Consider the following 14,430-nt stretch of genomic DNA (forward strand, 5'->3'; position numbering starts at 1 on the left):
TAAGTGACTTGCCCAGGGTCACACAGCTAGTAAGTGTTAAGTGTTTGAGGCCAGATTTGAACTCAGGTACTCCTGACTCCACGGCTGGTGCTCTATCCACTGCGCCATCTAGCTGCCCCATCCCCTAGAATTCTTTTTTTTTTTTTTTTTTGCAGGGCAATGGGGGGTTAAGTGACTTGCCCAGGGTCACACAGCTAGTAAGTGTCAAGTGTCTGAGGCCGGATTTGAACTCAGGTACTCCTGAATCCAGGGCCTGTGCTTTATCCACTGCGCCACCTAGCTGCCCCCTAGAATTCTTAGTAAACAGTATTTAATTGAATAGTTTAACAGTATACTCACATATAATGAATTCTTATTGAATGTTAGTATATGGAATGTAAATGTATACATATGTGAGGATTTTCTTTAAATAGATTTTGAAGTGAAATTTATAAGCCATACTTTTTTTTCCTAGTCTCTGTTTCAACTATCTGAATTTCGAAGGCTTGTTCTTGGCTACAGTCTTCCACAAAATATACTCAAAAATTGTAGAAGCCACACAGTAAGTTTGTACCAAGTGATTTCCATAATTAGTGCCTGAGTTCCTTTCAGCTTGAAGGGTTTAAGCTTTTGACTTTTTTCAGTGTTCTGTCTCTGATCATATTCGATTTGTCCTGGCCATTGTTTTCCCCTCTGAGTGGGAAGTTTTCTTCTCTCATGACATAAAAAAGATTTTTTAAATTTATGTAGGATTTTAAATTTAAGTGAAGAATTATGGGATGTTAAGGGAATAATTCAAAGAATGCTAGTTGTGAGAGTCACCTTGTCACCACTAACTTCTGTGTCTGTTTGCCTTTGGGACTCAATGAATAGAAGATTTAGAAACATTTGTTCTATTTTGGGACATGCCTCAGTGAGACTTCAGTAGGTGTTCAACCCAAATTCTCCAAAGGCCTGGACATTCTTGGAACAGAGAATAATCTATTCTTATCAGAGCAATGAGCCTTCAGCCAGGGTCCAATGCCTCTGAAGATTTCTCCTGGTTATGTATTTCCCTGACCAGCTGCAGAGAATGATCATATGGTTGGTCCTCAGCCAAGACTGTCACTCCCACTTAGACCTCACTAAGTTTAGTAGTAATCACACAGGTCTTGATGGTCTCTGTTCTATAGTTCAGAGCCTGGTTCTTTCCTGAATTGGATTGGATATAGTTTAGGTGTAGTGGTCACTGACACTTTTTCTTTTGAAACACTTAATTCCCTACATCAAGTGATGATAACTATCTTGTATGTTGTGTTTCCCACAGGAAAAAAGAAATATTGTATTTATGCAGGAGCTTCAGTATTTGTTTGCTCTAATGATGGGATCAAATCGTAAATTTGTAGACCCTTCAGCAGCCCTGGATCTCTTAAAGGGGGCATTCCGATCAGCTGATGAACAACAGGTACAAAAGAAATTTTTTTTGCCCCAAAACATCCCCATAAAAGAGTCCTTTTGGTTATTCTTTGTTGAAGTTTCACTGACTTTTTGCTTTATTCTAAGGATCAGCCTCTGCTTTAGCTTTGAAAAATGGGTGTTTAATACGGGTGCTTTTGTGGCTTATGGACAGCCTTAAAGCATAGGCAATCAAGGAGGAAGAAGAAAAAAGGTTTTGGAGAGTGGAGAAGAGAAGGAATGGTGGTAAAAATAGGCAGGGAGAAAATGTAAGTGCCATGGTCAATCAGTCAACAAGTATTTATTGTGTGCTCCACACTGTGCTAAGCATTGGGTATGCAAGACAAAGAATAAAACACCTCCTACTCCTAGTGAGCTTACATGCCAAGTAAATATAGTTAATAAGGGAATGCTTATATTCATAGATTTATATATTTACACACATAACACACAAAATAGTTAAATCCATGGTACTATGGAAAGGGAAGGCACTAGCATTTGGAGGAGGATCAGGAAAGACTGTGTTTGACCTGCCTTTTAAGGGAAGAAAGGAATTCAGGAAGGCAAAGGTGAATATGGAACGTGTTCTATGCATGGGGGTCAGCCAGTGCAAAGACACAGAGATTGAGTGTTGTGAATAAAGAACAGAAAGAAGCATTCATGTTCTGGTCTACATAGTAAGAATTTTCTACTACTTGTTGGGTAAAAGGAAGTCCTTTATTCCACTTAAACATAGGAATGTATCTAACGTTCATGCTGTTCTTGCCTCTTACAGCCAGACGTTAGTGAATTCACCCACAAGCTCCTAGATTGGCTGGAGGATGCATTCCAGCTTGCTGTTAATGTCAAGTGAGTATTAAGAATTTGACTTTCCTATCTCTTTCTTTCTTTCACCCCTAGCATCCCCCTAGAGAATTTCAAACTTTTATGAATTAGGATATCTTAAAAATATATCCTGGCTGCTTTCTTGGAGAAATAAATAATTTTCACCAAATCATAGAGATTTTACTATCCACACAGATTTATTGAGAGTCACAATTAGATTTTTGCCTTTCCTCTTGTCTCGGAGATGATAGCTCTATCCCAAGTCTGCAATTCTTTGACTTGATGGTCCCTGGCTACTGCTTTAGAACAGCTACCACCTGTGTTGCACACAGATTAATGTATGGTGTTATAAGGGGCAAATTTAGTATAGGAAGAGTTAATATTGAAGAAAAGAAACAGCCTCTTTCAAAAATAAAAGTTTATTAATGAGAACAAGTTTAAAACACTATCTGAATCACATAAGTGAGAGTAATAGAACTAGAAACAATATATAAACAATGTATAAATTTCTGGGGTAAAAAGAAAACCCCAGGCACCCAAACCTGCCTCCAGCCCAGCTAGCTCAAAAAAGCTAGCTCTGCCTAAAAACCAAAAACTCACTCACCACAACCGAAATCTGTACCTCTAGCCTCTTCTGTTTTGGTCCGAAGGTCAAAAACCTGCAGCTCCTCTAAAATGTCTGACTTTCTTAACCATTTACCTCAGAATCCTCCCTAACTCACTTTTTCTTCTAACCCCTCTAACATCAACCCCTAACTGACTCTTAACTGAATCTCAACCATCACCCCCACTGGAAGGGGAGGGGCCGTTCTTAGACCTGCTAAGTCTCCTATTGGTTCAGCACACCCCACAAGGTCTGTCCCCATTATAATCTTGCCAGAGGCATGTGGGCGTGGAAAAGGTATTAGAGGGAGGCTTTTGAAACAATGTTTCAATAAATGTTCCCTGTGGTCAGAGCTCCTCTTGTTTGTTCAATTATCTCTCAAAAGAAAACACCAGGGACGGCTAGGTGGCGCAGTGGATAAAGCACTGGCCCTGGATTCAGGAGTACCTGAGTTCAAATCCGGCCTCAGACACTTGACACGTACTAGCTGTGTGACCCTGGGCAAGTCACTTAACCCCCATTGCCCTGCAAAAAAAAAAAAAGAAAAGAAAAGAAAAAGAAAACACCCATCTTCTCTTGGGCCTTTCAAGCCTACTTTTTTTAGTCTGACCATAATAAAGCAAAGATAATGTAATGAAAACCCCAAATCACAATTAATTCCTTAGAGTGTGACCATAGTAGCATTAATTGTTGATGAAGACATTAATTTAGTCTCTGAGAAAGTGGTGAAACTTTCTCTTAATATGTGACCATTTTGAAGTTACTCCTGTTGGCTGGGTTGGGCAACATTAGCCATTTTCGTTTTGACAGAAATGAAATTTGTGATGGGTAACAGATGTTCCTTGTACTAGGTGTTCCAGGTACTAGGAAATTGATCGCCAGTAACAATTTTAAGTGAGACAAGTAGGAAAGAGTCTGGTTTTCATTTTGTATCCTGTGTGCATGCCATTGGGGTAGAAGGCACTTGTGGAAAAGGCTTCACAAAAGTGTTCTGTTATTTGTCTTAGAACATATGTAGCTCTTTTGGGGTTGGTAGAAGTTAAATAACTTCCACCTTTGAATAATAGGAGGGCTTGATGTTATGGACCATATGATGCAGAATTCTCTACCTTTATGAAAGCAGCAGTCCCAGGAACAAATCCGAAAACCCAATGGTGTAGCTTTTCTATGGCACTTTCCTGACTGAAGGGGTTCATGAAGGTAAATGCTGTGTTCTGATTGGTTGTCCCTTCTGGATCTCTGATTTATGATCTGGAATATATTATTGGAGGTTCTAGGTGAAATTATCTGGTTGAACACATCTTTCCTTTTATTATAGTTTTTGTTCTTTTTATTTCTTTAATATTGCATCCTCAGAATTTTAGTCCTATACAAAGCCACACTCTTCTGGGAATGACAGCTTTATAAGGACCTTCTGCTTTGGGAAAATTGTTAATGTCCTCCACTTCAGTGTTTATTTAAACTGCATGCTTGCTATAAAACATTAAGTGACTTCTACTTCCTGATTTCACCAGAAATTGTTCCAATTCTAGAAAGATACTGTACAATAGAGTTTTGGGGACCAGAAGGCAGATGGTGGAGGTAGGGTGGTGTGTTGTTTTTTTCATGACAAATTTTCTTCTAGGTAAAACTTTTTGCAACAATGAAACCTTTGGCCAGTATCCTCTTCAGGTAAACGGTTATCGGGACTTAGATGAATGTTTGGAAGGAGCCATGGTGGAGGGAGAGATTGAGATGCTTCCTCCTGATCATTCAGTGAAGTATGGACAAGAGGTTAGTTTGATGTTTTCATTTGCTTTGCAAAGGATAAAGTGCCAGTTAAATAAAACTGAGGTCTTTGGCAGAGGACTCTTTCACATCACTTAATAAAATGTATTAATATACTTGATACTTAACAGTGTTTGAGCAAAATTCATTTATTTGAGCCAGTGATCCTGAATATTTTTGGTAGAGAAATTGCTTACTATAATTGAGAGATTCTTTAGCCATTTACTATATCTCATGCTTTCAGTGTGATCCAGTTTTTCTTCTTTCGAAGCTTACCTATACCTAAGTAGGGGGAACCTATTGCCTCCATATTTTTGGATGGTAAAAAAGTACAGAGGTTAACTCTTTAATATGACATATAAAATATTTTTCCTATCACATTTTTTTAATATTAAATTCTCTGGCCTCTACTTTTTAGCATTATTTGTTTGTTTGGTTGGTTTTTTGTGAGACAATTGGAGTTAAGTGACTTGCCCAGGGTCACACAGCTAGTAAGTGTCAAGTGTCTGAGGCCAGGTTTGAACTCAGGTCCTCCTGAATCCAGGGCCTTTTCTTTATCCATTATACCACCTAGCTGCCCTAGCATTATTTTTTTTTTAGAGGACAGGGAATGAGAGGTTGGGGCTGGGGGCTGGTAAGGGGGAAGAAGCATGAGTTTAGTGCAATATCAAAAATCATTTTTTGTTTTTGTTTATGGTTTTTTGTGGGGCAGTGTGGTGTAACAATTGGAATGACGCCACCTGCTGGAGAGCTACTGTAGGAAAGCTCCGCCATGAGGAGAAGGGGTCTGAGGGCAAGCCATGTGGTCAAGGTCCTTTCATTCCCGTGCTATGAAAACAGGTCACTCACCAAATTTTTTTTATAATAAACATTTTCATTTAAAGTTTTGAGTTCCACAGGTCCTCCTGACTCCAGGGCTGGTGCTCTATCCACTGAGCCACCTAGCTTCCCCAAGGTATCTGCATTTTTAGAAAGCAGACCCTAATAGTCAGAAGAGCTTGGGAAACCAAAAGAAATGACAGGCAATCGAGTTAATATTATTAGTCAGGGGCTGTACCCCCATCCCTTTCATCATAGCACCTAGGAAGGAAGTAGCCTTGGGTAAAGTACCCTTGTGACTGCCCGCCTGTTCACTTAGTCTGAGGACTTCAAGGAGTTACTCTTGGAAATGAATATTGACTAGTTATCTAGGAACAGTGGTTAACCAACTTTATATTTAATCCTTCAGAGATTTCTATAGCATCTCTCTGCAGGGAAGAAATTATATGCAAAACACCTACAGCAACTGAAGCCAGTGGGCTCCAAGGAGGACCAATATTAACCTGCTCTCAGTGGCCCAGATGAGATGAAGCCAAAGACAGGCTCTTACCTGTAGCCTAATGGCCACCCAGACCCTTTTCCTATATTCTACTATTTACTCAGCACCCTTCAATTCTATTTAACTCATTGAGCATCTACTGTTAGAAATGATAGGACTAAGGCATAACAGTCTGTCTTCATGAGTCCTCCTTAAAATCAATTTGACTTGGAATGCATTTTTCCACTCTTCACTGAGTGCAAATCACCAGAAATTCCAAAGACCAATTAGGAAAGTATCACAAATAAATCAAGCAGCAAGCAGTCCCAGAAAAGAAAATGTTTCTAAGTAGCCAAAGTTCCATTAGGAATACTTGTTAGATAAATGGAAACAACTCCTCGTGTACTGTAGTAAAAATATTTATTTGTCTTTTTGTTTCAAATGTTTGTCAGGTCATAATGTAGACCTAAAACTAAGGAGAGGGGCACAGAGGTAGTAAAGGTATCTCTTTAAACAATCAGAGGAATTTCAAAGTGAATATGTGAAAACAACCAGCTTTCTGGAGGAGTTTGTTTTTGTTTTTTAACTTATATTCACTAATAAAAGTTTAAAGCTTCAAAAAAAAAAAGTTTTGAGTTCCAAATTCTATCTCTCCTTCCCTCCCTCTTCTCCCCTGCTCCCTAAGGCAGTAAGTAATCAGATATATGCTATACGTGTATAATTATGTAAAACATTACCATATTGGTCATTTTGTACAGAAAACTCGAATAAAAGAAAAAAAATGAAAGAGTGAAAAATAGCATGCTTCAGTCTGTGTTCAGTCAATAGCAGTTCTTTCTTTGGAGGTGGATAGTATGCTTCATCATTAGTCCTTTGGGATTGTCTTGGGTCATTCACTAAATACTTTTTAGTAATTTTAATAAATTGTCTCTCACTACCACTATCAGATAGCTCTGTAGAAATTGAAATAATTGCCAGAAATGTGAACAGTGAGAAATAATAATTGAATTATACTTGTTTTTCACATTATATTCCCAATATTTCCCCCTTTATCCTATTGAGAAACAATGACTTTCATTTATATTGATGTTTGAATGCTTGCTACTTTACAAACTAGCCTTAGCTACTTGGTATTGTTAAGGCCAAAATTCTAGCTAGTTTGTCTAAAATATCTAATGAGTGGTCGCCAATAAATTATAAACTTTAGCAAGAGTTAGGCTTTTAAGCATTTATTAAGGAGAATAAGAATTTGGTAAAGAGAGAGAGAGGCCTACATTCATCTATTAAAAGGAGAACACATTTCTAGCTCTGCTCTCCACCAGAGTCCAAAGGAAAAAGGGCGAGTCAGAGCGCGCAGCTCCGCCTTCTTCCTCCCACCAGCAAACGTCACTTCCTGGCGCCAAAGAAAAGACCCATGGTCTTGCCCTTAGAGATGTTCACCTCATGGTGCAGAAAGTCTCCAGCAGGTGGCATCATTCCAATCATTACAGTATGCATCCATTATCTTGGCACGAGTCCATGCCAGTTCACCCATCCTTAGTTATATTGTAGTAAATGATAAATTGCATAAAATGGAACTTACTATAAATTCTTTCTTTTGTGAAATATTTAACTAACTTCATTGAGTGAGCTTCATTATAAGAGACCATTTCCTTGGATGTTTTAAAGAAGAAAGTTTTGGGAAGCATAATTGTTGATGTTAAATCTGAGCAGTGCTCTTTTCTGAAATTCATTTTTCTTTTCCTTTTAACTTCTGTTTCTGATGGCGATGGTTTACAAAGCTACCTCCAGTGCTGACCTTTGAACTCTAAAGAGATAAGTATGCCTTATCTTTTTCCTTTTTTTTTTTTTGGTGAGGCAATTGGGGTTAAGTGACTTGCTCAGGGTCACACAGCTAGTAAGTGTTAAGTGTCTGAGGCCGCATTTGAACTCGGGTCCTCCTAACTCCAGGGCCATTGCTCTATCTACTGTGCCACCTAGCTGCCCCCAATAAGTATACTTTAAATGAAGGGTTCTCAATGCATTTGGGAGGGGGGAAAAAAGTAAGGTAAATGTGGAAGCCAGGTAGCATATGTATGTACTCAAAATACTAATTTTGTTCTTTTTATTTCCCAAAAAGAATTGCTACTTAGTGGAATTTTAAAATATCATACAAAGCATTTTGTGGGATTATTATTCTCTTAAATTATATATGATAATCATCACAGGTATATGTATAGCAGCAAAGAACATATTCGAACTAAGAGAGAATGCATTCAGAAGTTGAAAGAGGAATTTAAAGTTCTGCAGCAAAAATTGGAAAGGTAAGTCATCTGCAGCTTAGAACTCAAGAATGTAAAGACTCTAAAAGATAAAAAGTAGAATAAATATTATTCACAAATTGTTAGGGTCCATTACCAGGCTTATTTTAGAGAATTTTTTTGCGTTGCTACATAGCATCAGAAATAGCTCCTAGCCATGTTAAATGTACTTTTCCCTTCACCCCCCTATTAATAAGCTTGAGAATTTTAAAGTGTGGTTTAAAATTTCACAGAGGACAAAAAAAGTTAAAGTGGAATTGCATGTCTTAACTCCATTGTTTTTATAAAATAGTGAAGAAATTATAAATAAACATATCTCAGAGCTAGAATGCATCTTAGATGTCATTAGAGGGAATCTAAACCCTATCCCTTTTATTGTGCAGGTAAGGAAAATGAGTGTCAGAGAGGATCAGTGATTGGCCTAAAGTCACACAAAAAAAGTTAGTGGCAGAGCTGGAAATAGAACCCAAGTCTGCTAATTTCTTTACTGCTACTTTTATAAGCAAGGCATTAGATCAAGATAGCTGGACCATCCCATGCCATATCTACCTATTCCCATCTCATAGCTGTCAAACCCTGAAATTTGCTGACTAAATAACAGTCAGGATTTGCTATTGGAATGAAAAGTTATAAATATTAGAAAGAGTGGATGAAACTGAAAAAAATCCTTCAAATTAAGACACAATCTTAACTCTATTTTGCATAGTGTTCAGTTATAATTGGCACTGCCGGATCATTGCATTGTTTCTATAGGCCAACTTCATTGTTTTGCCTTTCCTGGCAGCTCTAATAAAGTCTTTATTTCCCTTTGAGATATTTAGATCATGCACATCAGGCTAGAACTACTTTGTGGCATACTGGCAATATGGGGCAGCTGACATTAGACTTAGGGAGTAGGAGCCCAGTTGAAGTACTCTGAATTTCTGAATTCATCATGAGGTATAAAAAAATTGTGTTGGTTATCATGATCTTGTACTTCAGAATAGCTCTCTATCTGGATGCTGCACTTTTCCCAGGCTTCTACCTGTGTCCTCCAGATATTCATTCTGCTTTGGTGTGACCCTTTCTATTAGGTCTCCACAGCAATGATCCTGGATTTGTCTTAGAAAACACAGCAGCAACTTTGGCTCTCAGAGCACATGTTTGTGTTGTTTCCTAGGTATGTGAAGTATGGCTCTGGCCCAGCTCGATTGCCCCTATGTCCTTGAAATATGTCCTTGATTTTGCCAGCACCAAGCCTTCCAAGGAATCACTTCACTCTAGCCAAGCCTCATCTTTCCATTGCCCCATTTCTGAGCTGACAGCCAAGAAGAGGTAATTGGGTTTTTCATGCTAGGGTGGGGTGTTATGCCATTGAATAATTCAGAAGCTGAATCATGGGCAGCTGAACAGAACTCAAGGCTTGGAGTTCCAAAGCTGCTGCATGTCCTCAATTCTATTATTCTAATGGTCTAGTCATGTGGCCAAGACCCTGAGCCATGTGCCACCTCCTAGCATCCACCCGTGTGGGGTGAGGGTCAAATGAGATGAGACTTTGAGTGCCATATGAATGTCTAGAAAAGATGGAGGGAGGCAGCTACTTACTCCCATGGAGTGGCTGGCTGACCTTCTGCCACTTGGGTTATCTGAGTCTATTTCTCCATCTATGAAATGTTGGAGAAATTATTGACCTGGTCCTTCTCAGAAGGATTGTTGTGAGGACCCAAAGAAATAATGAATGGGAAGGGATCAATGGGAGTGCAGGGTGTAAAGAATAAGCATTTACCTAGCACTTACTTTGTGCCAGACACTTAACAAATATTATCTCATTTGGTCCTCACAACAACTCCAGGAGGTAGGTGCTATTATTATACCCATTTTATGGTTGAGGAAACACAGGCAGGCAGAGGTTGACTGACTCACCCCAGGTTACACAGCTAATGGAGGCTAGATTTGAACTCAGGACTTCCTGACTCCATGCGCACTGTGCTAACTAGCTGCCTCTTTCTTAGATATAGTATAGGAGTTGGCAAACATTTTCTGAAAGGACCAGATAGTAAATATTTTAGGCTTTTCAGGTTAAAAGGCAAAAACAAGGTTATTATGAAGATACTTATATATGGAAGTACTTGTGTAGGTATAAGAGAGAAAACTAATTTCCCCATATTTTTATTGATGAAATCCAAAATATAGTAATAATAAGTGAGTGTGATTTTTTTTAAAAATACAGATCTATTAATGAGATGAATGGAATTTGGTGGGAGGGGTGGTGGTGGAATAACATTTCACTTATTTGGGGTTCAATGTTAGTATTCCTGAGCATCAAAATAAATTGCAAATAATCGTCCATTAATGCTGATCTTGTAATGAAATAACATTTATTTCATCTTTAAAAATGATGTGTATTGCCATATACCGATATAAGTCTATGAGACTATAATTTTAGTTGAATCCATTAATTACTTAGAATTCTATTTCTAATTGTTTTATAATTCTATTTACATTCTTCTCTTAGTCTGAAAAACAGTGCTAGAACTGTTCAAGCTTGGAAAATATACCTGCTACAAATTTATATGGGAATGGAGATCTTGCTTATTTTAACTTTTGTCAGGATGGGAAATGTCAAGCAGCTTGATGTTACTTCTGATTCAGACTATTAGTTGTTGGTGCCAAATTGACTTTACTTTGTACAAGTTTCAAATAAAAGCACTATTTTGCCTTATAATTTTAGGATGAGTTTGTTAAGAAACGTTATTAGATCTGCAGCAAAAGCTAATTTCCAAAGCTATTCAGTGTTCATAGAATTCAAGGCAGTTCTCATACAGAGAATTTCAGTCTTAGCCCTGAGTTCAGACAGTTGTAATAAACCTTTTTTTTCTTCTTGTTTTGATATAATTAGTACACACTGATAATTTATATATATATACATATATATAAAACAATTTTTATCATTTGTAATTTTTTTTTAAGTTTTGACTTTCAAATTATGTGCCTCTTTACTGAGAAGGCAAGCAGTCTGATATAGGTTATCCGTGGGCAGTCATGTGAAATATTTCCATATCAGTAATTTTGTGGAAGAAAATTCCAACTTTAAAAAAAAACAAAAGTAAAAAATAGTATGCTTGAATCTGTATTCAGATGCTATCAGTTCTTTCTCTGAGGCGGATAGCATTTTTCATCATGTGTCCTTTGGGGTTGTCTTAGATCATTGTATTGCTGAGAAGAGTTAAGTCATTCACAGTTGTTCATCATATAGTATTGCTGTTACTGTTTGCGTTCTTTTCCTGGTTCTTCTCTTCACTCTGCTTAGTTCATGTGAGTCTTTCCAGGTTTTTTCAGAAAGCATCCTGCTTGCCATTTCTTATAACACAAGCATATTCCATTACATCATATATCACAACTTGTTCAGCCATTCTCCAATTGATGGTCATCCCCTCCATTTCCAATTCTTAGCCTTTGGTAGTATTTCTTAATGCTCAAGCTAAATGAAATTATATTCTGTAGCCAGATTTTGATGGCAACCCCCAGCAGTAATGAGAAGCTATATTTTTTGGGTATCTGTAAATTTCTGTTACTTTTGGACAACAGTGAATAACGACCAGATTGTTAAGGGAAATTTGATCAGCTTCTGATCCTGTGTTGGGTAAATACTTCAATGTTTAAGCCTCTATCTAATTTGGTCTGAAAGAAGAGTCTCCTTTGGAAAGATGGTTCTTAGAAACTTTCCAATTGGTTCTCTCAATATTCCATGAAGTAGTTAGTTTCAATAGAAAAGGGAAGCTCCAATGCTACCATCTTGAGTAACTTAGTCTTAGTTCAGAACTATTCCTTGGAAAGGAATAATTTACTGGAAGTCTGATCTTTTTTTTTCCCCTTTAGTATTAGAGCAGAAGAATATTCTGGCAAAGTTGAAGTTCCTCCATCCTCTTTGGAAAAAGATAATTTACTACAAACTGATCTGATAAATAAACCATTTACATCTTCCCGACCTTCATCTAAAATGCCTGAGCACCCAGCTCCACGAACAATCACTGAAGAGGAAATGAACTTTCTTAAGACCTGTCTTCAAAGGTGGAGGAGTGAGATTGAACAAGATATACAAGGTTTAATGTTTTGCATCTTGTTAAGCAGTTACTTTTTACTGTTTTAAATTTTTTTAAGTTAGGTTAGAAGAAGATAATTGGGGGTCTTCCATCTAAGATAGACTTCTTATCTATGCCATTGTCTTTACTGCATAATTTTTGTTGTCATAACTACACCTAACCCCTCTTATTCTGCAGTTTCTTTCTAGATTTAGTATATTTTAAATAAGAATTTTTAAAGTTAAACAACTTAAGTTATTCAAAGATGTTTTCTCTCTGCATTTTAAGTTGGGCTGGTTTTTATTTTGTACTTTGATTGTGAAATCTCTCAAATTGTTTTAAAAAAGGTCTCATTCAAAAATGTCTCCCAGATTTGTAATGATACTTGATCACCTCGAGATTCAGGGAGATTTCCAGTCAGTGGAAGCAATATAGGCAGAACCTAGTTAGATAGCAAGCATTTATTAAGTTCCTACTATGTGCCAGGTACTTTGTTAAGCAGTGGGGATACAAAAAGGGGTAAAAGACAGTTCCTGATCTGGAACTTACAATCTAATGGGGAGACAACTTGCAAATAGTTATGGGCAAATAAGATATACAGGATAAATTGGAGATAATCAGCAGAAGGAAGGCACTAGCGTAAAATGGGATTTAGAAAGGCTTCTTTAAGGAGGCAAGATTTTCAGTTAAGACTTGAAGGAAGCCAAGGAAATTGGAAGGTAGAAGTGAGGAGAAAATTCCAGAAATGCAGAACATCCAGTGAAAACACCCAGAATCAAGGTGGCACAGTGGCTAGAGCACTGGCCCTGGATTCAGGAGGACCCGAGTTCAAATCCAGCCTCAGACACTTGACACTTACTAGCTGTGTGACCCTGGGCAAGTCACTTAACCCCAATTGCCTCACCAAAAAAACCCACCCAGAATCTGGAGATGGGGTGTCTAGCATAAGTATCAGCAAGAGGGCCAGTGTCACTGGATCTCAGAGTATGTAAAAGGGAGTAAGGACTAAGAAAACTGGAAAGGTAGGAGGGGCCCAAATGTTAAAGATCTTTAAATGCCACATAGAGAATTTTATATTAAATCCTGGAGGTAAAAGGAAATCACTGGAATTTATAAACTAAGGAGGGTAACATGGTCAGACTTGTACTTTAGGAAGATCAGTTTGACAAACCAAGTGGAAGATGGACTGAAATGGGAAGAGACTTGATTCAGAGAGATTAGCCAGGAGGCTAGTCCAGGTGTGAGGTGAAGAGGGCCTGTACCAAAGTGCTGGGAGTTTCAGAGGAGAGAAGGGGACAGATAGGACAAATGTTATGAAAGTAGAAACGACAGGATTGGACAACTGATTGGATGGGGTTAAGAGAGTTGAGAGACAGCCAGGAGGGAAGGATGACCCTTGGTTACAGGGAGGATGGTGGCATCCTCAATAGAAAATATGAAGTGAGGAAGACGGGGAAGGGGTTAGGGGTGGGGAGAAAGATGGGTTTTAGTTTTTTGATGGGTTGAGTTGAAGATGTCTATGAGGCATTCAGTTCAAGATATCCAATGAGCAGTTGAAGATGTAAGACCAGCAATCAGAGAGAAGTTTGGGACTGAGAGAGAGATGTCAGAATCAACTGAATGGATAGGATAGTTGAAACCATGTGAACTGCTGAGGTCACCAAGTGAAATAGTATACAGGAGGCCAGAGAAGATGGGTCCAGTATAGAGTCTTGGGTATCACCCATGGTTAGTGACTGTAACCTGGATGAAGATCCCATGAAGGAGACTGAGAAAATCAGATAGGTGGAAGAGAACCAGTTTGAAAGAAAAGAGGGTGATCAACAGCCTGTAAAGAGGTCTGAAAAGATGAGGATTGACAAAAGGCCATTGGTTTTGTCAATTAAGAGACCATGGGTAACTTTGGGAGAGCAGTTTGGGTAGAAAAAACCCAGATTATGGATAACTAACCACTGTCTTCATAGAAAAATTGATGCAATTGATATGAGATGGAATGAACAATTTTTTACCTTGTGTGTTGAATTATGTCTTTTATTTCAACAGATCTAAAGAACCGCATTGCAAATACTACCCACACCATTGAGCAAATGTACTCTGATCCCCTTCTTCACCAGGTAGGATAAGACTAAATGAAATAATAAGACTATGTGAGAACTTGGTGCA

The 14,430-nt window shown here is 38.1% G+C and overlaps 1 pseudogene; it reads left to right on the forward strand.

The window, feature by feature from the left end:
* LOC122747903 overlaps positions 1–14,430 on the forward strand; it is a 28,325-nt pseudogene that overhangs the window by 11,790 nt on the left and 2,105 nt on the right.

This window comes from Dromiciops gliroides, chromosome 3 (assembly GCF_019393635.1).
Source record: "Dromiciops gliroides isolate mDroGli1 chromosome 3, mDroGli1.pri, whole genome shotgun sequence".
Lineage (NCBI taxonomy): Eukaryota > Metazoa > Chordata > Mammalia > Microbiotheria > Microbiotheriidae > Dromiciops > Dromiciops gliroides.